The sequence below is a fragment of the Mytilus californianus genome, unplaced genomic scaffold (genome assembly GCF_021869535.1).
Source record: "Mytilus californianus isolate M0D057914Y unplaced genomic scaffold, xbMytCali1.0.p SCAF_16, whole genome shotgun sequence".
NCBI classification, from domain to species: Eukaryota; Metazoa; Mollusca; class Bivalvia; order Mytilida; family Mytilidae; genus Mytilus; species Mytilus californianus.
In genome coordinates, this window is record NW_026262648.1 from 2581861 (window position 1) to 2606652 (window position 24792).

Sequence of the window (24792 nt, forward strand, 5' to 3'; positions counted from 1 at the left end):
CAGGGTCTTTTTATTTGAGGTCCTTGGTCCAAAAAAAATAGAAAATAGGGTCAAGGTCAAAGGTCAAGGTCATTTTTAAATTTGGATTTTGGCTTATTTTCACATCTTTTCAAACACGATATAAGATATCGACAACATATTTTTATTTAATTGTTAGTTGCAACATGTCGTAACACATACATATCGGTTTAAAGGGTACGCTTACATCAAATCAGAGTTTTCTCCCCTCTTTTATTTAAAAATATGCATATAGTGATATAACTCATCAACCAAATATAATTAAGCCCTAGGGTCTTTTGATTTTAGGTCCTTGGTTGATGAACTTGAAATTGAGCTCAAGGTCATAGGTTAAATTGACGTTCTAGATTTTGACCTTTGCTTTTACCTCATATGTATACATGATAAATCCATGGGACTTTTTGCATTAGGTTTCAAGCCATTTAACCTACGAAAAGCCAACCGGAAGTGACCTTGTGTAAACCGGAAGTAGCTTTTTTTGTACTTAAATGATGTAAAAGTTTATAGAACCAGATATTTTTGATATCAGTGTCAATTAAACGTTTGAATAATACCGGAAGTAACATTTTTCAAACCGGAAGTAACAAATTATCTCCCTTATTTAAAAAATGTTGTATAGAAACCATATTTTTGGAATCAGCGTACATAAGGCTATCATTTGAAGCTGGAAATGACATTTTTAAACGAATTTTACTATTTTTATATTATAATACATGTTTTTTGTGGAAAGACCTTCAATTGTTCTCTGAACAATTGGTTTTTAATTGATTTTATGTATTGTATAGTTCCTGAGAAATATTTGAAAACAATAGAAAAAAGTTGTTTTTAATTCGTTTGGGAGAATAAACAAGATAAAGTTAAAAGAAATTCTATCATTGGTCCATATGAAAAGGGGGATTAGATATGGTAGATATAAGAAGTTATTTTATTGCTTTAAAAGGGGATTAAAAGACTAGTAAGTGATTGTGAATGAGATTGGGAAATTATACCTCAGTACTATTTCTATAATTTTGGGTCAAATTGGCTAGTGTTTCAAACAAACAGTGGGGATAATCAAGAAGAAAGCCTTGAAAGAATCCCAGATTTTTATAAAACTATCTTTAAATGTTGGAAATTAATTGGTGAGGGTATAACAAAACAGCCTCAAACATTTACAGATATGAGAAAACAAATATTATGGAATAATAAATTCATTAAATTTGAAAATTAAGCTATAGTTTTAAAAAATTGGATTAAAAGCGATCTTATTTATGTAAATGATATCATAGATGAAAAGGGCTGCGTTTCACAAGATGTCATTTCAAATAAACTAAAAAATAAATCAAACTGGATAGCTGAAATTAATTTGGTGAAGAAATCAAAACCAAAAGACTGGGCAGCCATATTAAAGTCGGAAAATTCTATAAAAAGCACTGTTAATATAAAAAGAAACCAATTTATATGGAAAGGTTTACCTATAAAATTAGAATCACTATCAAACAAACTTTTATATAAGCTCTCTGATAAAAAAAAATTGAAACAACTATTGGACCAAAAAAAATAGCTGCGTATACTTAATATAGATGATGTGTTATATCAAAACAATTAATATGAATTCTTATTCAAATATTTAAAAGAAGATTAACTTAAAATGTTTAGATGAAAATTACTACAACATATTCTACCTACAAAGAAACTTTTATTCGGGTGGAAAATTATAAACAATAGTTTTTGTAACTTTTGTACACAAGAAGAAGATTACGATCACTTCTTTATACTATGTCCGTATTTAGAACATTTTTGGAACAAAATAAATGAAGTTTTAAAGAGAAGTAAAATAACTTTTAAGATCATATTAAAACATTTAGTATTTGGATATAAAATTTCTGACGAAGAATATTTTGGTTTTAACTACTTTTTAACAATTGTTAGTTTTTCAACTTACAAATCGTATTACATATCTGATCAAAAGACAAATAAAATGCTCCCTGCTGGGCGCAGCTTGATACGACCGCAGAGGTCGAACCCTGAACAGTTGGGGCAAGTATGGACTCAACATTCAATCTTGATACAGCTTTGAATTTGGATTGTGATTAAATATTTGACACAGCATAGGTTTCTGACACAGAATGAATGTGGTCTAAGAACTTAAAAAAATTTAATTTACCTATTATGGTCCAATATCCAAAATCTAAAAACATACACGGTTAGATTCAGCATATCAAAGAACCCCAAGAATTCAATTTTTGTTAAAATCAAACTAAGTTTTATTTTGGACCCTTTGGACCTTAATGTAGACCAATTTGAAAACGGGACCAAAAATTAAGAATCTAAATACACGGTTAAATTCAGCATATCAAAGAACCCCAATATTTCAATTTTTGATGAAATCAAACCCTATCATTATTATTTGCTTTTATATATAAATAAAAAATAACCAACTTAAAATGGAAAATTTTAAAGAAAAAAAAAAGGAAAAAAGGAACCCCACCCCCCAATTTTTTGAACCCCCTTATGATTCATCACCCCAAACACAATCCCAGCTTTCCCTTTGTGGTATGGTACCTTGCAGTACAATTTCAGAGAGATCCATACACTTGAACACAATTTATTGTCTAGAAACTGTAAAAATGCTTGTTTTTGGCCCCTTTTTGGTCCCAAATTCCTAAACATTTAAGGGAATTACCCCCAAACTCAAACCCAGCTTTTCGTTTGTGATATGGAACCTTATAGTGCAATTTCATAAAGATCCATACACTTACACATAAGTTATTGTCCTGAAACTAGAAAAAGGCTTGTTTTTTGCCCCTTTTTGGCCCCTAATTCCTAATATTTTGAGGCAATTACTCCCAAAATCAATCCCAGCCTTCCTTTTGTGGTATGGTACCTTGTAGTACAATTTCAGAGAGATCCATACACTTGAACACAAGTTATTGTCTGGAAACTAGAAAAATGCTTATTTTTAGCCCCTTTTTGGCCCCTTACTCCTAAAAGTTTTAGGCAATTACCCCCAAACTCAATTCCAGATTTTCCTTTGTTATATGGAACCTTGTAGTACAATTTCAGAAAGATCCATACACTTACATAAAAGTTATTGTCATGAAACTAGAAAAATGCTTGTTTTTTGCCCCTTTTTTTTGGCCCCTAATTCCTAAAATCTTGAGGCAATTACCTCCAAAATCAATCCCAGCATTCCCTTTGTGATACTGAACCTTGTGGTACAATGTCAGAGAGATCCATACACTAACACACAAGTTATTGTCTGGAAGTTACAAAAATGCTTATTTATGGCCCCTAATTCCTTAACTGTTGGTACCATAACCTCCAAAATCAATCCCAACCTTCCTTTTGTGGTATTGAACCTTATGGTAAAATTTCATAGAGATCCATTAATTTAAACTAAATTTAAAAGTTAAATTTGATGTAATATGAATTTTACAACTAACTACTGCCCTGAGTAATTAGTGGAATGTAACAGGGAACATCAGGAGGAGCTTGGACTTCTGAAGGATATTGTAACAAGCCAGTAATTGAAATGAATATTGAATTATAAAAAAAAAGGTTTTATGTATTGTTATACTTCCCGCACAGGTTCGAATCCTGTCGACGACGCAGACTTTTTGATGTCAACTTTTTGTAATAAACGACACTGCTCATGTAGGAATCAAAGTTACCGATAAGTTCACCATAGAAGATACTGTCCTGAAAACGACCAGTCACCTTTCGAAATGAATGGAGATCTTATATGACATATTTCATTCAGTTTAACTATTGAGGAAGACCGCTAAGACAGCATAGAGGAAGCACTCACAATGTCAGGATAAATCCTAATAAAGTCGTAAAGATTAACGAAAATTTGGCAGTTAAAACTTTAAACTAAACAAAATCGTGAGCTTTCCTATCTTCCGCCTGAAATTTAATTGTTATTGAAGGAAAACTAATAGATATGTAGCAAGACTATTTGATGTGGGGATCTTTGTGTTTCACTGACATGTAACTTGAACGAGAAACAGGATTCAAGAATTTCTCCCTTTCATCCACACAGTTTGAAATCAGTTTCTTTCAATTGACACAAACGTTGAATGTGAGACCTTCTTAATATTTCTAGAAAATTGCAGCAAAAATACATATGACCCCGACGTGATTCGAACACGCAACCTTCTGATCTGGAGTCAGACGCGCTACCGTTGCGCCACGGAGTCCTTCTTCCAACCAGATGGAATTTTCAGTCTATAACGCTCAGGTTATTATCGATCTGTCTAAACTTGCACCCCTCCTTTCGGCTGTGAAATTGAAATCGTGTTTTCTGTGCTTTTAGCAAAAGTATACGATTCAAGACTAATCAATCTTAATTTATAGACAAAATATACAAGGAAAACTTAAATATTGAAAATGTCGCCTCCGGCTACCATCCAAAATTGTTCGGCATTTAACTCTAGTTACAATATCTTACAGAGGCTTAGTTTCCTTATTCAGACTTGCCAATAAAGAATTAAGTGCCAGTCTTTGTAAGAATCAGGCAGTTTTGAAAAAAATCAAAACATGGCCGAAAAAAACCCACCGACCTAACCATCCTATTTTGAAGTTACCCTCATCCTGAGTTAGAAATGGTAGGTCTTTCGTTTCTGCGTGTCTGGTAATTCGAGAAATCTCTAGATAAATTTTGGTTAGAATGATAGCAAATTACGGAGTTAGCTCCCCTTAATTTTTAATTTCTAGTGCATTTCAACCAAATTATATCTTGAATTACCAGAACAGGACAAGGAAACGAATGTTATATTCATGCACCATTATACATTTTGAACAAAAATTAATGTCAACCTGAGAGGGTTTTTGTTTGTCATGTTTTCACCACTGCCTGATTCTTAGGCAGATTGGCACTTAAGAACTTATAAGATTACTTCCGTATGACGATGTGGCAATTACGACAGGTTGTTGCTGCACCTGGTTTTAAGTATAAAGGAGTTAATTTTAGACGATTGTATCAAATCGTCGTGGCCGAGTGGTTAAGGTAGACAGGGTGTCTTCCTCTATCTTGGTTTTTGAAAAAGCATATAACATTCGGTCTAGATCTTTAATGAAATGTGCAAATTTTGAGAGTGGTATTTAATTTATGTGTAAGACTTTTCATTTTAATATAGAAAATTATGTGTTTTATCATATTTACAGCTGTATTTTACAAAAATCAGATTATTTTTGTTTTATTCATTTTTTTTTTAATTTGGCCATATAAGGGTAGATAACTCAGATAAAAGGGGAGATAACTCGATAAAGTTACTTTTTGTAATAGAATGTGTTGTGAATTTACCTATTTCATAATGTAGCAAGAAAACGAGTCCCGTGACCCCATTATTTTTTTTTCTTATCTGAAAGCATACTATTAGAGCTATATTCTCATATATTATCTTAAAATTCTATGGTGTAGTTTTCTTTTCATCACCCAAATTTGGGTTTTCCATGCATAATCTATACAAAATCTGACAATTTTTCTCAACCCGTAGCGTGAAAAAATGCACGGTGACCCATACTTTTTATTAAATTTTTGAAAAAAGCGTGATATAAACTTCATTTTGACAAATTATCAAAAAATTCTATGGATTTAAATTAAGACCCACCATCTACCTTACGGCGATAGACTAGAAATCTATTGGGGTCTCCCCGCACAGGTTCGAATCCTGTCGACGACGCAGACTTTTTGATGTCAACCTTTTGTTATAAATGACACACTGCTCATGTAGGAATCAAAGTTACCGATAAGTTCACCAGAGAAGATACTGTCCTGAAAACGACCAGTCACCTTTCGAAATGAATGGAGATCTTATATGACATATTTCATTCAGTTTAACTATTGAGGAAGACCGCTAAGACAGCATAGAGGAAGCACTCACAATGTCAGGATAAATCCTAATAAAGTCGTAAAGATTAACGAAAATTTGGCAGTTAAAACTTTAAACTAAACAAAATCGTGAGCTTTCCTATCTTCCGCCTGAAATTTAATTGTTATTGAAGGAAAACTAATAGATATGTAGCAAGACTATTTGATGTGGGGATCTTTGTGTTTCACTGACATGTAACTTGAACGAGAAACAGGATTCAAGAATTTCTCCCTTTCATCCACACAGTTTGAAATCAGTTTCTTTCAATTGACACAAACGTTGAATGTGAGACCTTCTTAATATTTCTAGAAAATTGCAGCAAAAATACATATGACCCCGACGTGATTCGAACACGCAACCTTCTGATCTGGAGTCAGACGCGCTACCGTTGCGCCACGGAGTCCTTCTTCCAACCAGATGGAATTTTCAGTCTATAACGCTCAGGTTATTATCGATCTGTCTAAACTTGCACCCCTCCTTTCGGCTGTGAAATTGAAATCGTGTTTTCTGTGCTTTTAGCAAAAGTATACGATTCAAGACTAATCAATCTTAATTTATAGACAAAATATACAAGGAAAACTTAAATATTGAAAATGTCGCCTCCGGCTACCATCCAAAATTGTTCGGCATTTAACTCTAGTTACAATATCTTACAGAGGCTTAGTTTCCTTATTCAGACTTGCCAATAAAGAATTAAGTGCCAGTCTTTGTAAGAATCAGGCAGTTTTGAAAAAAATCAAAACATGGCCGAAAAAAACCCACCGACCTAACCATCCTATTTTGAAGTTACCCTCATCCTGAGTTAGAAATGGTAGGTCTTTCGTTTCTGCGTGTCTGGTAATTCGAGAAATCTCTAGATAAATTTTGGTTAGAATGATAGCAAATTACGGAGTTAGCTCCCCTTAATTTTTAATTTCTAGTGCATTTCAACCAAATTATATCTTGAATTACCAGAACAGGACAAGGAAACGAATGTTATATTCATGCACCATTATACATTTTGAACAAAAATTAATGTCAACCTGAGAGGGTTTTTGTTTGTCATGTTTTCACCACTGCCTGATTCTTAGGCAGATTGGCACTTAAGAACTTATAAGATTACTTCCGTATGACGATGTGGCAATTACGACAGGTTGTTGCTGCACCTGGTTTTAAGTATAAAGGAGTTAATTTTAGACGATTGTATCAAATCGTCGTGGCCGAGTGGTTAAGGTAGACAGGGTGTCTTCCTCTATCTTGGTTTTTGAAAAAGCATATAACATTCGGTCTAGATCTTTAATGAAATGTGCAAATTTTGAGAGTGGTATTTAATTTATGTGTAAGACTTTTCATTTTAATATAGAAAATTATGTGTTTTATCATATTTACAGCTGTATTTTACAAAAATCAGATTATTTTTGTTTTATTCATTTTTTTTTTAATTTGGCCATATAAGGGTAGATAACTCAGATAAAAGGGGAGATAACTCGATAAAGTTACTTTTTGTAATAGAATGTGTTGTGAATTTACCTATTTCATAATGTAGCAAGAAAACGAGTCCCGTGACCCCATTATTTTTTTTTCTTATCTGAAAGCATACTATTAGAGCTATATTCTCATATATTATCTTAAAATTCTATGGTGTAGTTTTCTTTTCATCACCCAAATTTGGGTTTTCCATGCATAATCTATACAAAATCTGACAATTTTTCTCAACCCGTAGCGTGAAAAAATGCACGGTGACCCATACTTTTTATTAAATTTTTGAAAAAAGCGTGATATAAACTTCATTTTGACAAATTATCAAAAAATTCTATGGATTTAAATTAAGACCCACCATCTACCTTACGGCGATAGACTAGAAATCTATTGGGGTCTCCCCGCACAGGTTCGAATCCTGTCGACGACGCAGACTTTTTGATGTCAACTTTTTGTTATAAATGACACACTGCTCATGTAGGAATCAAAGTTACCGATAAGTTCACCAGAGAAGATACTGTCCTGAAAACGACCAGTCACCTTTCGAAATGAATGGAGATCTTATATGACATATTTCATTCAGTTTAACTATTGAGGAAGACCGCTAAGACAGCATAGAGGAAGCACTCACAATGTCAGGATAAATCCTAATAAAGTCGTAAAGATTAACGAAAATTTGGCAGTTAAAACTTTAAACTAAACAAAATCGTGAGCTTTCCTATCTTCCGCCTGAAATTTAATTGTTATTGAAGGAAAACTAATAGATATGTAGCAAGAATATTTGATGTGGGGATCTTTGTGTTTCACTGACATGTAACTTGAACGAGAAACAGGATTCAAGAATTTCTCCCTTTCATCCACACAGTTTGAAATCAGTTTCTTTCAATTGACACAAACGTTGAATGTGAGACCTTCTTAATATTTCTAGAAAATTGCAGCAAAAATACATATGACCCCGACGTGATTCGAACACGCAACCTTCTGATCTGGAGTCAGACGCGCTACCGTTGCGCCACGGAGTCCTTCTTCCAACCAGATGGAATTTTCAGTCTATAACGCTCAGGTTATTATCGATCTGTCTAAACTTGCACCCCTCCTTTCGGCTGTGAAATTGAAATCGTGTTTTCTGTGCTTTTAGCAAAAGTATACGATTCAAGACTAATCAATCTTAATTTATAGACAAAATATACAAGGAAAACTTAAATATTGAAAATGTCGCCTCCGGCTACCATCCAAAATTGTTCGGCATTTAACTCTAGTTACAATATCTTACAGAGGCTTAGTTTCCTTATTCAGACTTGCCAATAAAGAATTAAGTGCCAGTCTTTGTAAGAATCAGGCAGTTTTGAAAAAAATCAAAACATGGCCGAAAAAAACCCACCGACCTAACCATCCTATTTTGAAGTTACCCTCATCCTGAGTTAGAAATGGTAGGTCTTTCGTTTCTGCGTGTCTGGTAATTCGAGAAATCTCTAGATAAATTTTGGTTAGAATGATAGCAAATTACGGAGTTAGCTCCCCTTAATTTTTAATTTCTAGTGCATTTCAACCAAATTATATCTTGAATTACCAGAACAGGACAAGGAAACGAATGTTATATTCATGCACCATTATACATTTTGAACAAAAATTAATGTCAACCTGAGAGGGTTTTTGTTTGTCATGTTTTCACCACTGCCTGATTCTTAGGCAGATTGGCACTTAAGAACTTATAAGATTACTTCCGTATGACGATGTGGCAATTACGACAGGTTGTTGCTGCACCTGGTTTTAAGTATAAAGGAGTTAATTTTAGACGATTGTATCAAATCGTCGTGGCCGAGTGGTTAAGGTAGACAGGGTGTCTTCCTCTATCTTGGTTTTTGAAAAAGCATATAACATTCGGTCTAGATCTTTAATGAAATGTGCAAATTTTGAGAGTGGTATTTAATTTATGTGTAAGACTTTTCATTTTAATATAGAAAATTATGTGTTTTATCATATTTACAGCTGTATTTTACAAAAATCAGATTATTTTTGTTTTATTCATTTTTTTTTTAATTTGGCCATATAAGGGTAGATAACTCAGATAAAAGGGGAGATAACTCGATAAAGTTACTTTTTGTAATAGAATGTGTTGTGAATTTACCTATTTCATAATGTAGCAAGAAAACGAGTCCCGTGACCCCATTATTTTTTTTTCTTATCTGAAAGCATACTATTAGAGCTATATTCTCATATATTATCTTAAAATTCTATGGTGTAGTTTTCTTTTCATCACCCAAATTTGGGTTTTCCATGCATAATCTATACAAAATCTGACAATTTTTCTCAACCCGTAGCGTGAAAAAATGCACGGTGACCCATACTTTTTATTAAATTTTTGAAAAAAGCGTGATATAAACTTCATTTTGACAAATTATCAAAAAATTCTATGGATTTAAATTAAGACCCACCATCTACCTTACGGCGATAGACTAGAAATCTATTGGGGTCTCCCCGCACAGGTTCGAATCCTGTCGACGACGCAGACTTTTTGATGTCAACTTTTTGTTATAAATGACACACTGCTCATGTAGGAATCAAAGTTACCGATAAGTTCACCAGAGAAGATACTGTCCTGAAAACGACCAGTCACCTTTCGAAATGAATGGAGATCTTATATGACATATTTCATTCAGTTTAACTATTGAGGAAGACCGCTAAGACAGCATAGAGGAAGCACTCACAATGTCAGGATAAATCCTAATAAAGTCGTGAAGATTAACGAAAATTTGCCAGTTAAAAATTTAAACTAAACAAAATCGTGAGCTTTCCTATCTTCCGCCTGAAATTTAATTGTTATTGAAGGAAAACTAATAGATATGTAGCAAGACTATTTGATGTGGGGATCTTTGTGTTTCACTGACATGTAACTTGAACGAGAAACAGGATTCAAGAATTTCTCCCTTGCATCCACACAGTTTGAAATCAGTTTCTTTCAATTGACACAAACGTTGAATGTGAGACCTTCTTAATATTTCTAGAAAATTGCAGCAAAAATACATATGACCCCGACGTGATTCGAACACGCAACCTTCTGATCTGGAGTCAGACGCGCTACCGTTGCGCCACGGAGTCCTTCTTCCAACCAGATGGAATTTTCAGTCTATAACGCTCAGGTTATTATCGATCTGTCTAAACTTGCACCCCTCCTTTCGGCTGTGAAATTAAAATCGTGTTTTCTGTGCTTTTAGCAAAAGTATACGATTCAAGACTAATCAATCTAATTTATAGACAAAATATACATGAAAAACTTAAATATTAAAAATGTCGCCTCCGGCTACCATCCAAAATTGTTCGGCATTTAACTCTAGTTACAATATCTTACAGAGGCTTAGTTTCCTTATTCAGACTTGCCAATAAAGAATTAAGAACTTATAAGATTACTTCCGTATGACGATGTGGCAATTACGACAGGTTGTTGCTGCACCTGGTATTAAGTATAAAGGAGTTAATTTTGGACGAAGGTATCAAGTCGTCGTGGCCGAGTGGTTAAGGCGATAGACTAGAAATCTATTGGGGTCTCCCCGCACAGGTTCGAATCCTGTCGACGACGCAGACTTTTTGATGTCAACTTTTTGTAATAAATGACACACTGCTCATGTAGGAATCAAAGTTACCGGTAAGTTCACCATAGAAGATACTGTCCTGAAAACGACCAGTCACCTTTCGAAATGAATTGAGAACTTATATGACATATTTCATTCAGTTTAACTTTTGAGGAAGACCGCTAAGACAGCATAGAGGAAGCACTCACAATGTCAGGATAAATCCTAATAAAGTCGTGAAGTTTAACGAAAATTTGGCAGTTAAAACTTTAAACTAAACAAAATCGTGAGCTTTCCTATCTTCCGCCTGAAATTTAATTGTTATTGAAGGAAAACTAATAGATATGTAGCAAGACTATTTGATGTGGGGATCTTTGTGTTTCACTGACATGTAACTTGAACGAGAAACAGGATTCAAGAATTTCTCCCTTGCATCCACACAGTTTGAAATCAGTTTCTTTCAATTGACACAAACGTTGAATGTGAGACCTTCTTAATATTTCTAGAAAATTGCAGCAAAAATACATATGACCCCGAACACGCAACCTTCTGATCTGGAGTCAGACGCGCTACCGTTGCGCCACGGAGTCCTTCTTCCAACCAGATGGAATTTTCAGTCTATAACGCTCAGGTTATTATCGATCTGTCTAAACTTACACCCCTCCTTTCGGCTGTGAAATTAAAATCGTGTTTTCTGTGCTTTTAGCAAAAGTATACGATTCAAGACTAATCAATCTAATTTATAGACAAAATATACAAGAAAAACATTAAAAATGTCGCCTCCGGCTACCATCCAAAATTGTTCGGCATTTAACTCTAGTTACAATATCTTACAGAGGCTTAGTTTCCTTATTCAGACTTGCCAATAAAGAATTAAGAACTTATAAGATTACTTCCGTATGACGATGTGGCAATTACGACAGGTTGTTGCTGCACCTGGTATTAAGTATAAAGGAGTTAATTTTGGACGAATGTATCAAGTCGTCGTGGCCGAGTGGTTAAGGCGATAGACCTATCACATTCCAATGTAAAATTATCGATCGCATTTAGGTGTGTTCGACTTTTGAAAATATTTTAGAGTTGTCTCGCTTTCAATATATAACTTATATTGAATCTGTCCTGTTCAATTCATATACCCTTTTGATGAATGAATCACTATAAAATAAATTGGGACTAATATGCTATACCATTTTTAAAGTTTTTAACGTGTCTCATCTAGATGTATTTTATTTTTTACTAATGTAGGAGGATAACTACTAACAACTCTGTATATAGAAAACTTCTCACCAATGAGGAATGTCTCATGGTGACAGTATGTAAATATGTAATAAAAATTTTATTAATGAAAAAAAAAGGCGATAGACTAGAAATCTATTGGGGTCTCCCCGCACAGGTTCGAATCCTGTCGACGACGCAGACTTTTTGATGTCAACTTTTTGTAATAAATGACACACTGCTCATGTAGGAATCAAAGTTACCGGTAAGTTCACCATAGAAGATACTGTCCTGAAAACGACCAGTCACCTTTCGAAATGAATTGAGAACTTATATGACATATTTCATTCAGTTTAACTTTTGAGGAAGACCGCTAAGACAGCATAGAGGAAGCACTCACAATGTCAGGATAAATCCTAATAAAGTCGTGAAGTTGAACGAAAATTTGGCAGTTAAAACTTTAAACTAAACAAAATCGTGAGCTTTCCTATCTTCCGCCTGAAATTTAATTGTTATTGAAGGAAAACTAATAGATATGTAGCAAGACTATTTGATGTGGGGATCTTTGTGTTTCACTGACATGTAACTTGAACGAGAAACAGGATTCAAGAATTTCTCCCTTGCATCCACACAGTTTGAAATCAGTTTCTTTCAATTGACACAAACGTTGAATGTGAGACCTTCTTAATATTTCTAGAAAATTGCAGCAAAAATACATATGACCCCGACGTGATTCGAACACGCAACCTTCTGATCTGGAGTCAGACGCGCTACCGTTGCGCCACGGACTCCTTCTTCCAACCAGATGGAATTTTCAGTCTATAACGCTCAGGTTATTATCGATCTGTCTAAACTTGCACCCCTCCTTTCGGCTGTGAAATTAAAATCGTGTTTTCTGTGCTTTTAGCAAAAGTATACGATTCAAGACTAATCAATCTAATTTATAGACAAAATATACAAGAAAAACTTAAATATTAAAAATGTCGCCTCCGGCTACCATCCAAAATTGTTCGGCATTTAACTCTAGTTACAATATCTTACAGAGGCTTAGTTTCCTTATTCAGACTTGCCAATAAGGAATTAAGAACTTATAAGATTACTTCCGTATGACGATGTGGCAATTACGACAGGTTGTTGCTGCACCTGGTATTAAGTATAAAGGAGTTAATTTTGGACGAATGTATCAAGTCGTCGTGGCCGAGTGGTTAAGGCGATAGACTAGAAATCTATTGGGGTCTCCCCGCACAGGTTCGAATCCTGTCGACGACGCAGACTTTTTGATGTCAACTTTTTGTAATAAATGACACACTGCTCATGTAGGAATCAACGTTACCGGTAAGTTCACCATAGAAGATACTGTCCTGAAAACGACCAGTCACCTTTCGAAATGAATTGAGAACTTATATGACATATTTCATTCAGTTTAACTTTTGAAGAAGACCGCTAAGACAGCATAGAGGAAGCACTCACAATGTCAGGATAAATCCTAATAAAGTCGTGAAGTTTAACGAAAATTTGGCAGTTAAAACTTTAAACTAAACAAAATCGTGAGCTTTCCTATCTTCCGCCTGAAATTTAATTGTTATTGAAGGAAAACTAATAGATATGTAGCAAGAATATTTGATGTGGGGATCTTTGTGTTTCACTGACATGTAACTTGAACGAGAAACAGGATTCAAGAATTTCTCCCTTGCATCCACACAGTTTGAAATCAGTTTCTTTCAATTGACACAAACGTTGAATGTGAGACCTTCTTAATATTTCTAGAAAATTGCAGCAAAAATACATATGACCCCGACGTGATTCGAACACGCAACCTTCTGATCTGGAGTCAGACGCGCTACCGTTGCGCCACGGAGTCCTTCTTCCAACCAGATGGAATTTTCAGTCTATAACGCTCAGGTTATTATCGATCTGTCTAAACTTGCACCCCTCCTTTCGGCTGTGAAATTAAAATCGTTTTTTCTGTGCTTTTAGCAAAAGTATACGATTCAAGACTAATCAATCTAATTTATAGACAAAATATACAAGAAAAACTTAAATATTAAAAATGTCGCCTCCGGCTACCATCCAAAATTGTTCGGCATTTAACTCTAGTTACAATATCTTACAGAGGCTTAGTTTCCTTATTCAGACTTGCCAATAAGGAATTAAGAACTTATAAGATTACTTCCGTATGACGATGTGGCAATTACGACAGGTTGTTGCTGCACCTGGTATTAAGTATAAAGGAGTTAATTTTGGACGAATGTATCAAGTCGTCGTGGCCGAGTGGTTAAGGCGATAGACTAGAAATCTATTGGGGTCTCCCCGCACAGGTTCGAATCCTGTCGACGACGCAGACTTTTTGATGTCAACTTTTTGTAATAAATGACACACTGCTCATGTAGGAATCAACGTTACCGGTAAGTTCACCATAGAAGATACTGTCCTGAAAACGACCAGTCACCTTTCGAAATGAATTGAGAACTTATATGACATATTTCATTCAGTTTAACTTTTGAGGAAGACCGCTAAGACAGCATAGAGGAAGCACTCACAATGTCAGGATAAATCCTAATAAAGTCGTGAAGTTTAACGAAAATTTGGCAGTTAAAACTTTAAACTAAACAAAATCGTGAGCTTTCCTATCTTCCGCCTGAAATTTAATTGTTATTGAAGGAAAACTAATAGATATGTAGCAAGAATATTTGATGTGGGGATCTTTGTGTTTCACTGACATGTAACTTGAACGAGAAACAGGATTCAAGAATTTCTCCCTTGCATCCACACAGTTTGAAATCAGTTTCTTTCAATTGACACAAACGTTGAATGTGAGACCTTCTTAATATTTCTAGAAAATTGCAGCAAAAATACATATGACCCCGACGTGATTCGAACACGCAACCTTCTGATCTGGAGTCAGACGCGCTACCGTTGCGCCACGGAGTCCTTCTTCCAACCAGATGGAATTTTCAGTCTATAACGCTCAGGTTATTATCGATCTGTCTAAACTTGCACCCCTCCTTTCGGCTGTGAAATTAAAATCGTTTTTTCTGTGCTTTTAGCAAAAGTATACGATTCAAGACTAATCAATCTAATTTATAGACAAAATATACAAGAAAAACTTAAACATTAAAAATGTCGCCTCCGGCTACCATCCAAAATTGTTCGGCATTTAACTCTAGTTACAATATCTTACAGAGGCTTAGTTTCCTTATTCAGACTTGCCAATAAAGAATTAAGAACTTATAAGATTACTTCCGTATGACGATGTGGCAATTACGACAGGTTGTTGCTGCACCTGGTATTAAGTATAAAGGAGTTAATTTTGGACGAATGTATCAAGTCGTCGTGGCCGAGTGGTTAAGGCGATAGACTAGAAATCTATTGGGGTCTCCCCGCACAGGTTCGAATCCTGTCGACGACGCAGACTTTTTGATGTCAACTTTTTGTAATAAATGACACACTGCTCATGTAGGAATCAAAGTTACCGGTAAGTTCACCATAGAAGATACTGTCCTGAAAACGACCAGTCACCTTTCGAAATGAATTGAGAACTTATATGACATATTTCATTCAGTTTAACTTTTGAGGAAGACCGCTAAGACAGCATAGAGGAAGCACTCACAATGTCAGGATAAATCCTAATAAAGTCGTGAAGTTTAACGAAAATTTGGCAGTTAAAACTTTAAACTAAACAAAATCGTGAGCTTTCCTATCTTCCGCCTGAAATTTAATTGTTATTGAAGGAAAACTAATAGATATGTAGCAAGAATATTTGATGTGGGGATCTTTGTGTTTCACTGACATGTAACTTGAACGAGAAACAGGATTCAAGAATTTCTCCCTTGCATCCACACAGTTTGAAATCAGTTTCTTTCAATTGACACAAACGTTGAATGTGAGACCTTCTTAATATTTCTAGAAAATTGCAGCAAAAATACATATGACCCCGACGTAATTCGAACACGCAACCTTCTGATCTGGAGTCAGACGCGCTACCGTTGCGCCACGGAGTCCTTCTTCCAACCAGATGGAATTTTCAGTCTATAACGCTCAGGTTATTATCGATCTGTCTAAACTTGCACCCCTCCTTTCGGCTGTGAAATTAAAATCGTTTTTTCTGTGCTTTTAGCAAAAGTATACGATTCAAGACTAATCAATCTAATTTATAGACAAAATATACAAGAAAAACTTAAATATTAAAAATGTCGCCTCCGGCTACCATCCAAAATTGTTCGGCATTTAACTCTAGTTACAATATCTTACAGAGGCTTAGTTTCCTTATTCAGACTTGCCAATAAAGAATTAAGAACTTATAAGATTACTTCCGTATGACGATGTGGCAATTACGACAGGTTGTTGCTGCACCTGGTATTAAGTATAAAGGAGTTAATTTTGGACGAATGTATCAAGTCGTCGTGGCCGAGTGGTTAAGGCGATAGACTAGAAATCTATTGGGGTCTCCCCGCACAGGTTCGAATCCTGTCGACGACGCAGACTTTTTGATGTCAACTTTTTGTAATAAATGACACACTGCTCATGTAGGAATCAAAGTTACCGGTAAGTTCACCATAGAAGATACTGTCCTGAAAACGACCAGTCACCTTTCGAAATGAATTGAGAACTTATATGACATATTTCATTCAGTTTAACTTTTGAGGAAGACCGCTAAGACAGCATAGAGGAAGCACTCACAATGTCAGGATAAATCCTAATAAAGTCGTGAAGTTTAACGAAAATTTGGCAGTTAAAACTTTAAACTAAACAAAATCGTGAGCTTTCCTATCTTCCGCCTGAAATTTAATTGTTATTGAAGGAAAACTAATAGATATGTAGCAAGAATATTTGATGTGGGGATCTTTGTGTTTCACTGACATGTAACTTGAACGAGAAACAGGATTCAAGAATTTCTCCCTTGCATCCACACAGTTTGAAATCAGTTTCTTTCAATTGACACAAACGTTGAATGTGAGACCTTCTTAATATTTCTAGAAAATTGCAGCAAAAATACATATGACCCCGACGTGATTCGAACACGCAACCTTCTGATCTGGAGTCAGACGCGCTACCGTTGCGCCACGGAGTCCTTCTTCCAACCAGATGGAATTTTCAGTCTATAACGCTCAGGTTATTATCGATCTGTCTAAACTTGCACCCCTCCTTTCGGCTGTGAAATTAAAATCGTTTTTTCTGTGCTTTTAGCAAAAGTATACGATTCAAGACTAATCAATCTAATTTATAGACAAAATATACAAGAAAAACTTAAATATTAAAAATGTCGCCTCCGGCTACCATCCAAAATTGTTCGGCATTTAACTCTAGTTACAATATCTTACAGAGGCTTAGTTTCCTTATTCAGACTTGCCAATAAAGAATTAAGAACTTATAAGATTACTTCCGTATGACGATGTGGCAATTACGACAGGTTGTTGCTGCACCTGGTATTAAGTATAAAGGAGTTAATTTTGGACGAATGTATCAAGTCGTCGTGGCCGAGTGGTTAAGGCGATAGACTAGAAATCTATTGGGGTCTCCCCGCACAGGTTCGAATCCTGTCGACGACGCAGACTTTTTGATGTCAACTTTTTGTAATAAATGACACACTGCTCATGTAGGAATCAAAGTTACCGGTAAGTTCACCATAGAAGATACTGTCCTGAAAACGACCAGTCACCTTTCGAAATGAATTGAGAACTTATATGACATATTTCATTCAGTTTAACTTTTGAGGAAGACCGCTAAGACAGCATAGAGGAAGCACTCACAATGTCAGGATAAATCCTAATAAAGTCGTGAAGTTTAACGAAAATTTGGCAGTTAAAACTTTAAACTAAACAAAATCGTGAGCTTTCCTATCTTCCGCCTGAAATTTAATTGTTATTGAAGGAAAACTAATAGATATGTAGCAAGAATATTTGATGTGGGGATCTTTGTGTTTCACTGACATGTAACTTGAACGAGAAACAGGATTCAAGAATTTCTCCCTTGCATCCACACAGTTTGAAATCAGTTTCTTTCAATTGACACAAACGTTGAATGTGAGACCTTCTTAATATTTCTAGAAAATTGCAGCAAAAATACATATGACCCCGACGTGATTCGAACACGCAACCTTCTGATCTGGAGTCAGACGCGCTACCGTTGCGCCACGGAGTCCTTCTTCCAACCAGATGGAATTTTCAGTCTATAACGCTCAGGTTATTATCGATCTGTCTAAACTTGCACCCCTCCTTTCGGCTGTGAAATTAAAATCGTTTTTTCTGTGCTTTTAGCAAAAGTATACGATTCAAGACTAATCAATCTAATTTATAGACAAAATATACAAGAAAAACTTAAATATTAAAAATGTCGCCTCCGGCTACCATCCAAAATTGTTCGGCATTTAACTCTAGTTACAATATCTTACAGAGGCTTAGTTTCCTTATTCAGACTTGCCAATAAAGAATTAAGAACTTATAAGATTACTTCCGTATGACGATGTGGCAATTACGACAGGTTGTTGCTGCACCTGGTATTAAGTATAAAGGAGTTAATTTTGGACGAATGTATCAAGTCGTCGTGGCCGAGTGGTTAAGGCGATAGACTAGAAATCTATTGGGGTCTCCCCGCACAGGTTCGAATCCTGTCGACGACGCAGACTTTTTGATGTCAACTTTTTGTAATAAATGACACACTGCTCATGTAGGAATCAAAGTTACCGGTAAGTTCACCATAGAAGATACTGTCCTGAAAACGACCAGTCACCTTTCGAAATGAATTGAGAACTTATATGACATATTTCATTCAGTTTAACTTTTGAGGAAGACCGCTAAGACAGCATAGAGGAAGCACTCACAATGTCAGGATAAATCCTAATAAAGTCGTGAAGTTTAACGAAAATTTGGCAGTTAAAACTTTAAACTAAACAAAATCGTGAGCTTTCCTATCTTCCGCCTGAAATTTAATTGTTATTGAAGGAAAACTAATAGATATGTAGCAAGAATATTTGATGTGGGGATCTTTGTGTTTCACTGACATGTAACTTGAACGAGAAACAGGATTCAAGAATTTCTCCCTTGCATCCACACAGTTTGAAATCAGTTTCTTTCAATTGACACAAACGTTGAATGTGAGACCTTCTTAATATTTCTAGAAAATTGCAGCAAAAATACATATGACCCCGACGTGATTCGAACACGCAACCTTCTGATCTGGAGTCAGACGCGCTACCGTTGCGCCACGGAGTCCTTCTTCCAACCAGATGGAATTTTCAGTCTATAACGCTCAGGTTATTATCGATCTGTCTAAACTTGCACCCCTCCTTTCGGCTGTGAAATTAAAATCGTTTTTTCTGTGCTTTTAGCAAAAGTATACGATTCAAGACTAATCAATCTAATTTATAGACAAAATATACAAGAAAAACTTAAATATTAAAAATGTCGCCTCCGGCTACCATCCAAAATTGTTCGGCATTTAACTCTAGTTACAATATCTTACAGAGGCTTAGTTTCCTTATTCAGACTTGCCAATAAAGAATTAAGAACTTATAAGATTACTTCCGTATGACGATGTGGCAATTACGACAGGTTGTTGCTGCACCTGGTATTAAGTATAAAGGAGTTAATTTTGGACGAATGTATCAAGTCGTCGTGGCCGAGTGGTTAAGGCGATAGACTAGAAATCTATTGGGGTCTCCCCGCACAGGTTCGAATCCTGTCGACGACGCAGACTTTTTGATGTCAACTTTTTGTAATAAATGACACACTGCTCATGTAGGAATCAAAGTTACCGGTAAGTTCACCATAGAAGATACTGTCCTGAAAACGACCAGTCACCTTTCGAAATGAATTGAGAACTTATATGACATATTTCATTCAGTTTAACTTTTGAGGAAGACCGCTAAGACAGCATAGAGGAAGCACTCACAATGTCAGGATAAATCCTAATAAAGTCGTGAAGTTTAACGAAAATTTGGCAGTTAAAACTTTAAACTAAACAAAATCGTGAGCTTTCCTATCTTCCGCCTGAAATTTAATTGTTATTGAAGGAAAACTAATAGATATGTAGCAAGAATATTTGATGTGGGGATCTTTGTGTTTCACTGACATGTAACTTGAACGAGAAACAGGATTCAAGAATTTCTCCCTTGCATCCACACAGTTTGAAATCAGTTTCTTTCAATTGACACAAACGTTGAATGTGAGACCTTCTTAATATTTCTAGAAAATTGCAGCAAAAATACATATGACCCCGACGTGATTCGAACACGCAACCTTCTGATCTGGAGTCAGACGCGCTACCGTTGCGCCACGGAGTCCTTCTTCCAACCAGATGGAATTTTCAGTCTATAACGCTCAGGTTATTATCGATCTGTCTAAACTTGCACCCCTCCTTTCGGCTGTGAAATTAAAATCGTTTTTTCTGTGCTTTTAGCAAAAGTATACGATTCAAGACTAATCAATCTAATTTATAGACAAAATATACAAGAAAAACTTAAATATTAAAAATGTCGCCTCCGGCTACCATCCAAAATTGTTCGGCATTTAACTCTAGTTACAATATCTTACAGAGGCTTAGTTTCCTTATTCAGACTTGCCAATAAAGAATTAAGAACTTATAAGATTACTTCCGTATGACGATGTGGCAATTACGACAGGTTGTTGCTGCACCTGGTATTAAGTATAAAGGAGTTAATTTTGGACGAATGTATCAAGTTGTCGTGGCCGAGTGGTTAAGGCGATAGACTAGAAATCTATTGGGGTCTCCCCGCACAGGTTCGAATCCTGTCGACGACGCAGACTTTTTGATGTCAACTTTTTGTAATAAATGACACACTGCTCATGTAGGAATCAAAGTTACCGGTAAGTTCACCATAGAAGATACTGTCCTGAAAACGACCAGTCACCTTTCGAAATGAATTGAGAACTTATATGACATATTTCATTCAGTTTAACTTTTGAGGAAGACCGCTAAGACAGCATAGAGGAAGCACTCACAATGTCAGGATAAATCCTAATAAAGTCGTGAAGTTTAACGAAAATTTGGCAGTTAAAACTTTAAACTAAACAAAATCGTGAGCTTTCCTATCTTCCGCCTGAAATTTAATTGTTATTGAAGGAAAACTAATAGATATGTAGCAAGAATATTTGATGTGGGGATCTTTGTGTTTCACTGACATGTAACTTGAACGAGAAACAGGATTCAAGAATTTCTCCCTTGCATCCACACAGTTTGAAATCAGTTTCTTTCAATTGACACAAACGTTGAATGTGAGACCTTCTTAATATTTCTAGAAAATTGCAGCAAAAATACATATGACCCCGACGTGATTCGAACACGCAACCTTCTGATCTGGAGTCAGACGCGCTACCGTTGCGCCACGGAGTCCTTCTTCCAACCAGATGGAATTTTCAGTCTATAACGCTCAGGTTATTATCGATCTGTCTAAACTTGCACCCCTCCTTTCGGCTGTGAAATTAAAATCGTTTTTTCTGTGCTTTTAGCAAAAGTATACGATTCAAGACTAATCAATCTAATTTATAGACAAAATATACAAGAAAAACTTAAATATTAAAAATGTCGCCTCCGGCTACCATCCAAAATTGTTCGGCATTTAACTCTAGTTACAATATCTTACAGAGGCTTAGTTTCCTTATTCAGACTTGCCAATAAAGAATTAAGAACTTATAAGATTACTTCCGTATGACGATGTGGCAATTACGACAGGTTGTTGCTGCACCTGGTATTAAGTATAAAGGAGTTAATTTTGGACCAATGTATCAAGTCGTCGTGGCCGAGTGGTTAAGGCGATAGACTAGAAATCTATTGGGGTCTCCCCGCACAGGTTCGAATCCTGTCGACGACGCAGACTTTTTGATGTCAACTTTTTGTAATAAATGACACACTGCTCATGTAGGAATCAAAGTTACCGGTAAGTTCACCATAGAAGATACTGTCCTGAAAACGACCAGTCACCTTTCGAAATGAATTGAGAACTTATATGACATATTTCATTCAGTTTAACTTTTGAGGAAGACCGCTAAGACAGCATAGAGGAAGCACTCACAATGTCAGGATAAATCCTAATAAAGTCGTGAAGTTTAACGAAAATTTGGCAGTTAAAACTTTAAACTAAACAAAATCGTGAGCTTTCCTATCTTCCGCCTGAAATTTAATTGTTATTGAAGGAAAACTAATAGATATGTAGCAAGAATATTTGATGTGGGGATCTTTGTGTTTCACTGACATGTAACTTGAACGAGAAACAGGATTCAAGAATTTCTCCCTTGCATCCACACAGTTTGAAATCAGTTTCTTTCAATTGACACAAACGTTGAATGTGAGACCTTCTTAATATTTCTAGAAAATTGCAGCAAAAATACATATGACCCCGACGTGATTCGAACACGCAACCTTCTGATCTGGAGTCAGACGCGCTACCGTTGCGCCACGGAGTCCTTCTTCCAACCAGATGGAATTTTCAGTCTATAACGCTCAGGTTATTATCGATCTGTCTAAACTTGCACCCCTCCTTTCGGCTGTGAAATTAAAATCGTGTTTTCTGTGCTTTTAGCAAAAGTATACGATTCAAGACTAATCAATCTAATTTATAGACAAAATATACATGAAAAACTTAAATATTAAAAATGTCGCCTCCGGCTACCATCCAAAATTGTTCGGCATTTAACTCTAGTTACAATATCTTACAGAGGCTTAGTTTCCTTATTCAGACTTGCCAATAAAGAATTAAGAACTTATAAGATTACTTCCGTATGACGATGTGGCAATTACGACAGGTTGTTGCTGCACCTGGTATTAAGTATAAAGGAGTTAATTTTGGACGAAGGTATCAAGTCGTCGTGGCCGAGTGGTTAAGGCGATAGACTAGAAATCTATTGGGGTCTCCCCGCACAGGTTCGAATCCTGTCGACGACGCAGACTTTTTGATGTCAACTTTTTGTAATAAATGACACACTGCTCATGTAGGAATCAAAGTTACCGGTAAGTTCACCATAGAAGATACTGTCCTGAAAACGACCAGTCACCTTTCGAAATGAATTGAGAACTTATATGACATATTTCATTCAGTTTAACTTTTGAGGAAGACCGCTAAGACAGCATAGAGGAAGCACTCACAATGTCAGGATAAATCCTAATAAAGTCGTGAAGTTTAACGAAAATTTGGCAGTTAAAACTTTAAACTAAACAAAATCGTGAGCTTTCCTATCTTCCGCCTGAAATTTAATTGTTATTGAAGGAAAACTAATAGATATGTAGCAAGACTATTTGATGTGGGGATCTTTGTGTTTCACTGACATGTAACTTGAACGAGAAACAGGATTCAAGAATTTCTCCCTTGCATCCACACAGTTTGAAATCAGTTTCTTTCAATTGACACAAACGTTGAATGTGAGACCTTCTTAATATTTCTAGAAAATTGCAGCAAAAATACATATGACCCCGAACACGCAACCTTCTGATCTGGAGTCAGACGCGCTACCGTTGCGCCACGGAGTCCTTCTTCCAACCAGATGGAATTTTCAGTCTATAACGCTCAGGTTATTATCGATCTGTCTAAACTTACACCCCTCCTTTCGGCTGTGAAATTAAAATCGTGTTTTCTGTGCTTTTAGCAAAAGTATACGATTCAAGACTAATCAATCTAATTTATAGACAAAATATACAAGAAAAACATTAAAAATGTCGCCTCCGGCTACCATCCAAAATTGTTCGGCATTTAACTCTAGTTACAATATCTTACAGAGGCTTAGTTTCCTTATTCAGACTTGCCAATAAAGAATTAAGAACTTATAAGATTACTTCCGTATGACGATGTGGCAATTACGACAGGTTGTTGCTGCACCTGGTATTAAGTATAAAGGAGTTAATTTTGGACGAATGTATCAAGTCGTCGTGGCCGAGTGGTTAAGGCGATAGACCTATCACATTCCAATGTAAAATTATCGATCGCATTTAGGTGTGTTCGACTTTTGAAAATATTTTAGAGTTGTCTCGCTTTCAATATATAACTTATATTGAATCTGTCCTGTTCAATTCATATACCCTTTTGATGAATGAATCACTATAAAATAAATTGGGACTAATATGCTATACCATTTTTAAAGTTTTTAACGTGTCTCATCTAGATGTATTTTATTTTTTACTAATGTAGGAGGATAACTACTAACAACTCTGTATATAGAAAACTTCTCACCAATGAGGAATGTCTCATGGTGACAGTATGTAAATATGTAATAAAAATTTTATTAATGAAAAAAAAAGGCGATAGACTAGAAATCTATTGGGGTCTCCCCGCACAGGTTCGAATCCTGTCGACGACGCAGACTTTTTGATGTCAACTTTTTGTAATAAATGACACACTGCTCATGTAGGAATCAAAGTTACCGGTAAGTTCACCATAGAAGATACTGTCCTGAAAACGACCAGTCACCTTTCGAAATGAATTGAGAACTTATATGACATATTTCATTCAGTTTAACTTTTGAGGAAGACCGCTAAGACAGCATAGAGGAAGCACTCACAATGTCAGGATAAATCCTAATAAAGTCGTGAAGTTGAACGAAAATTTGGCAGTTAAAACTTTAAACTAAACAAAATCGTGAGCTTTCCTATCTTCCGCCTGAAATTTAATTGTTATTGAAGGAAAACTAATAGATATGTAGCAAGACTATTTGATGTGGGGATCTTTGTGT

The 24792-nt window shown here is 35.7% G+C and overlaps 25 non-coding genes across 25 annotated transcripts; 11 read left to right on the forward strand and 14 right to left on the reverse strand.

The window, feature by feature from the left end:
* Nucleotides 1-4127: 4127 nt before the first annotated feature.
* Trnaw-cca (transfer RNA tryptophan (anticodon CCA)) lies at nt 4128-4199 on the reverse strand. The gene has a single exon. It is a non-coding gene; the product is annotated as a tRNA-Trp (tRNA).
* A 2005-nt stretch (nt 4200-6204) lies between these two features.
* Nucleotides 6205-6276, reverse strand: Trnaw-cca (transfer RNA tryptophan (anticodon CCA)). The gene has a single exon. It is a non-coding gene; the product is annotated as a tRNA-Trp (tRNA).
* Nucleotides 6277-8281: 2005 nt separating this feature from the next.
* Trnaw-cca (transfer RNA tryptophan (anticodon CCA)) lies at nt 8282-8353 on the reverse strand. The gene has a single exon. It is a non-coding gene; the product is annotated as a tRNA-Trp (tRNA).
* A 2005-nt stretch (nt 8354-10358) lies between these two features.
* Nucleotides 10359-10430, reverse strand: Trnaw-cca (transfer RNA tryptophan (anticodon CCA)). Its single transcript has one exon. It is a non-coding gene; the product is annotated as a tRNA-Trp (tRNA).
* Nucleotides 10431-10826: 396 nt separating this feature from the next.
* On the forward strand, nt 10827-10908 carry Trnas-aga (transfer RNA serine (anticodon AGA)). The gene has a single exon. It is a non-coding gene; the product is annotated as a tRNA-Ser (tRNA).
* Nucleotides 10909-12834: 1926 nt separating this feature from the next.
* On the reverse strand, nt 12835-12906 carry Trnaw-cca (transfer RNA tryptophan (anticodon CCA)). Its single transcript has one exon. It is a non-coding gene; the product is annotated as a tRNA-Trp (tRNA).
* Nucleotides 12907-13302: 396 nt separating this feature from the next.
* On the forward strand, nt 13303-13384 carry Trnas-aga (transfer RNA serine (anticodon AGA)). The gene has a single exon. It is a non-coding gene; the product is annotated as a tRNA-Ser (tRNA).
* A 520-nt stretch (nt 13385-13904) lies between these two features.
* Nucleotides 13905-13976, reverse strand: Trnaw-cca (transfer RNA tryptophan (anticodon CCA)). Its single transcript has one exon. It is a non-coding gene; the product is annotated as a tRNA-Trp (tRNA).
* A 396-nt stretch (nt 13977-14372) lies between these two features.
* On the forward strand, nt 14373-14454 carry Trnas-aga (transfer RNA serine (anticodon AGA)). The gene has a single exon. It is a non-coding gene; the product is annotated as a tRNA-Ser (tRNA).
* A 520-nt stretch (nt 14455-14974) lies between these two features.
* Trnaw-cca (transfer RNA tryptophan (anticodon CCA)) lies at nt 14975-15046 on the reverse strand. Its single transcript has one exon. It is a non-coding gene; the product is annotated as a tRNA-Trp (tRNA).
* A 396-nt stretch (nt 15047-15442) lies between these two features.
* Trnas-aga (transfer RNA serine (anticodon AGA)) lies at nt 15443-15524 on the forward strand. Its single transcript has one exon. It is a non-coding gene; the product is annotated as a tRNA-Ser (tRNA).
* Nucleotides 15525-16044: 520 nt separating this feature from the next.
* On the reverse strand, nt 16045-16116 carry Trnaw-cca (transfer RNA tryptophan (anticodon CCA)). Its single transcript has one exon. It is a non-coding gene; the product is annotated as a tRNA-Trp (tRNA).
* A 396-nt stretch (nt 16117-16512) lies between these two features.
* On the forward strand, nt 16513-16594 carry Trnas-aga (transfer RNA serine (anticodon AGA)). The gene has a single exon. It is a non-coding gene; the product is annotated as a tRNA-Ser (tRNA).
* Nucleotides 16595-17114: 520 nt separating this feature from the next.
* Nucleotides 17115-17186, reverse strand: Trnaw-cca (transfer RNA tryptophan (anticodon CCA)). Its single transcript has one exon. It is a non-coding gene; the product is annotated as a tRNA-Trp (tRNA).
* Nucleotides 17187-17582: 396 nt separating this feature from the next.
* On the forward strand, nt 17583-17664 carry Trnas-aga (transfer RNA serine (anticodon AGA)). Its single transcript has one exon. It is a non-coding gene; the product is annotated as a tRNA-Ser (tRNA).
* A 520-nt stretch (nt 17665-18184) lies between these two features.
* Nucleotides 18185-18256, reverse strand: Trnaw-cca (transfer RNA tryptophan (anticodon CCA)). Its single transcript has one exon. It is a non-coding gene; the product is annotated as a tRNA-Trp (tRNA).
* A 396-nt stretch (nt 18257-18652) lies between these two features.
* Nucleotides 18653-18734, forward strand: Trnas-aga (transfer RNA serine (anticodon AGA)). The gene has a single exon. It is a non-coding gene; the product is annotated as a tRNA-Ser (tRNA).
* Nucleotides 18735-19254: 520 nt separating this feature from the next.
* Trnaw-cca (transfer RNA tryptophan (anticodon CCA)) lies at nt 19255-19326 on the reverse strand. Its single transcript has one exon. It is a non-coding gene; the product is annotated as a tRNA-Trp (tRNA).
* Nucleotides 19327-19722: 396 nt separating this feature from the next.
* Trnas-aga (transfer RNA serine (anticodon AGA)) lies at nt 19723-19804 on the forward strand. Its single transcript has one exon. It is a non-coding gene; the product is annotated as a tRNA-Ser (tRNA).
* Nucleotides 19805-20324: 520 nt separating this feature from the next.
* Nucleotides 20325-20396, reverse strand: Trnaw-cca (transfer RNA tryptophan (anticodon CCA)). Its single transcript has one exon. It is a non-coding gene; the product is annotated as a tRNA-Trp (tRNA).
* Nucleotides 20397-20792: 396 nt separating this feature from the next.
* Nucleotides 20793-20874, forward strand: Trnas-aga (transfer RNA serine (anticodon AGA)). The gene has a single exon. It is a non-coding gene; the product is annotated as a tRNA-Ser (tRNA).
* A 520-nt stretch (nt 20875-21394) lies between these two features.
* On the reverse strand, nt 21395-21466 carry Trnaw-cca (transfer RNA tryptophan (anticodon CCA)). Its single transcript has one exon. It is a non-coding gene; the product is annotated as a tRNA-Trp (tRNA).
* Nucleotides 21467-21862: 396 nt separating this feature from the next.
* Trnas-aga (transfer RNA serine (anticodon AGA)) lies at nt 21863-21944 on the forward strand. The gene has a single exon. It is a non-coding gene; the product is annotated as a tRNA-Ser (tRNA).
* Nucleotides 21945-22464: 520 nt separating this feature from the next.
* Nucleotides 22465-22536, reverse strand: Trnaw-cca (transfer RNA tryptophan (anticodon CCA)). The gene has a single exon. It is a non-coding gene; the product is annotated as a tRNA-Trp (tRNA).
* Nucleotides 22537-22932: 396 nt separating this feature from the next.
* On the forward strand, nt 22933-23014 carry Trnas-aga (transfer RNA serine (anticodon AGA)). Its single transcript has one exon. It is a non-coding gene; the product is annotated as a tRNA-Ser (tRNA).
* Nucleotides 23015-24792: the final 1778 nt, after the last annotated feature.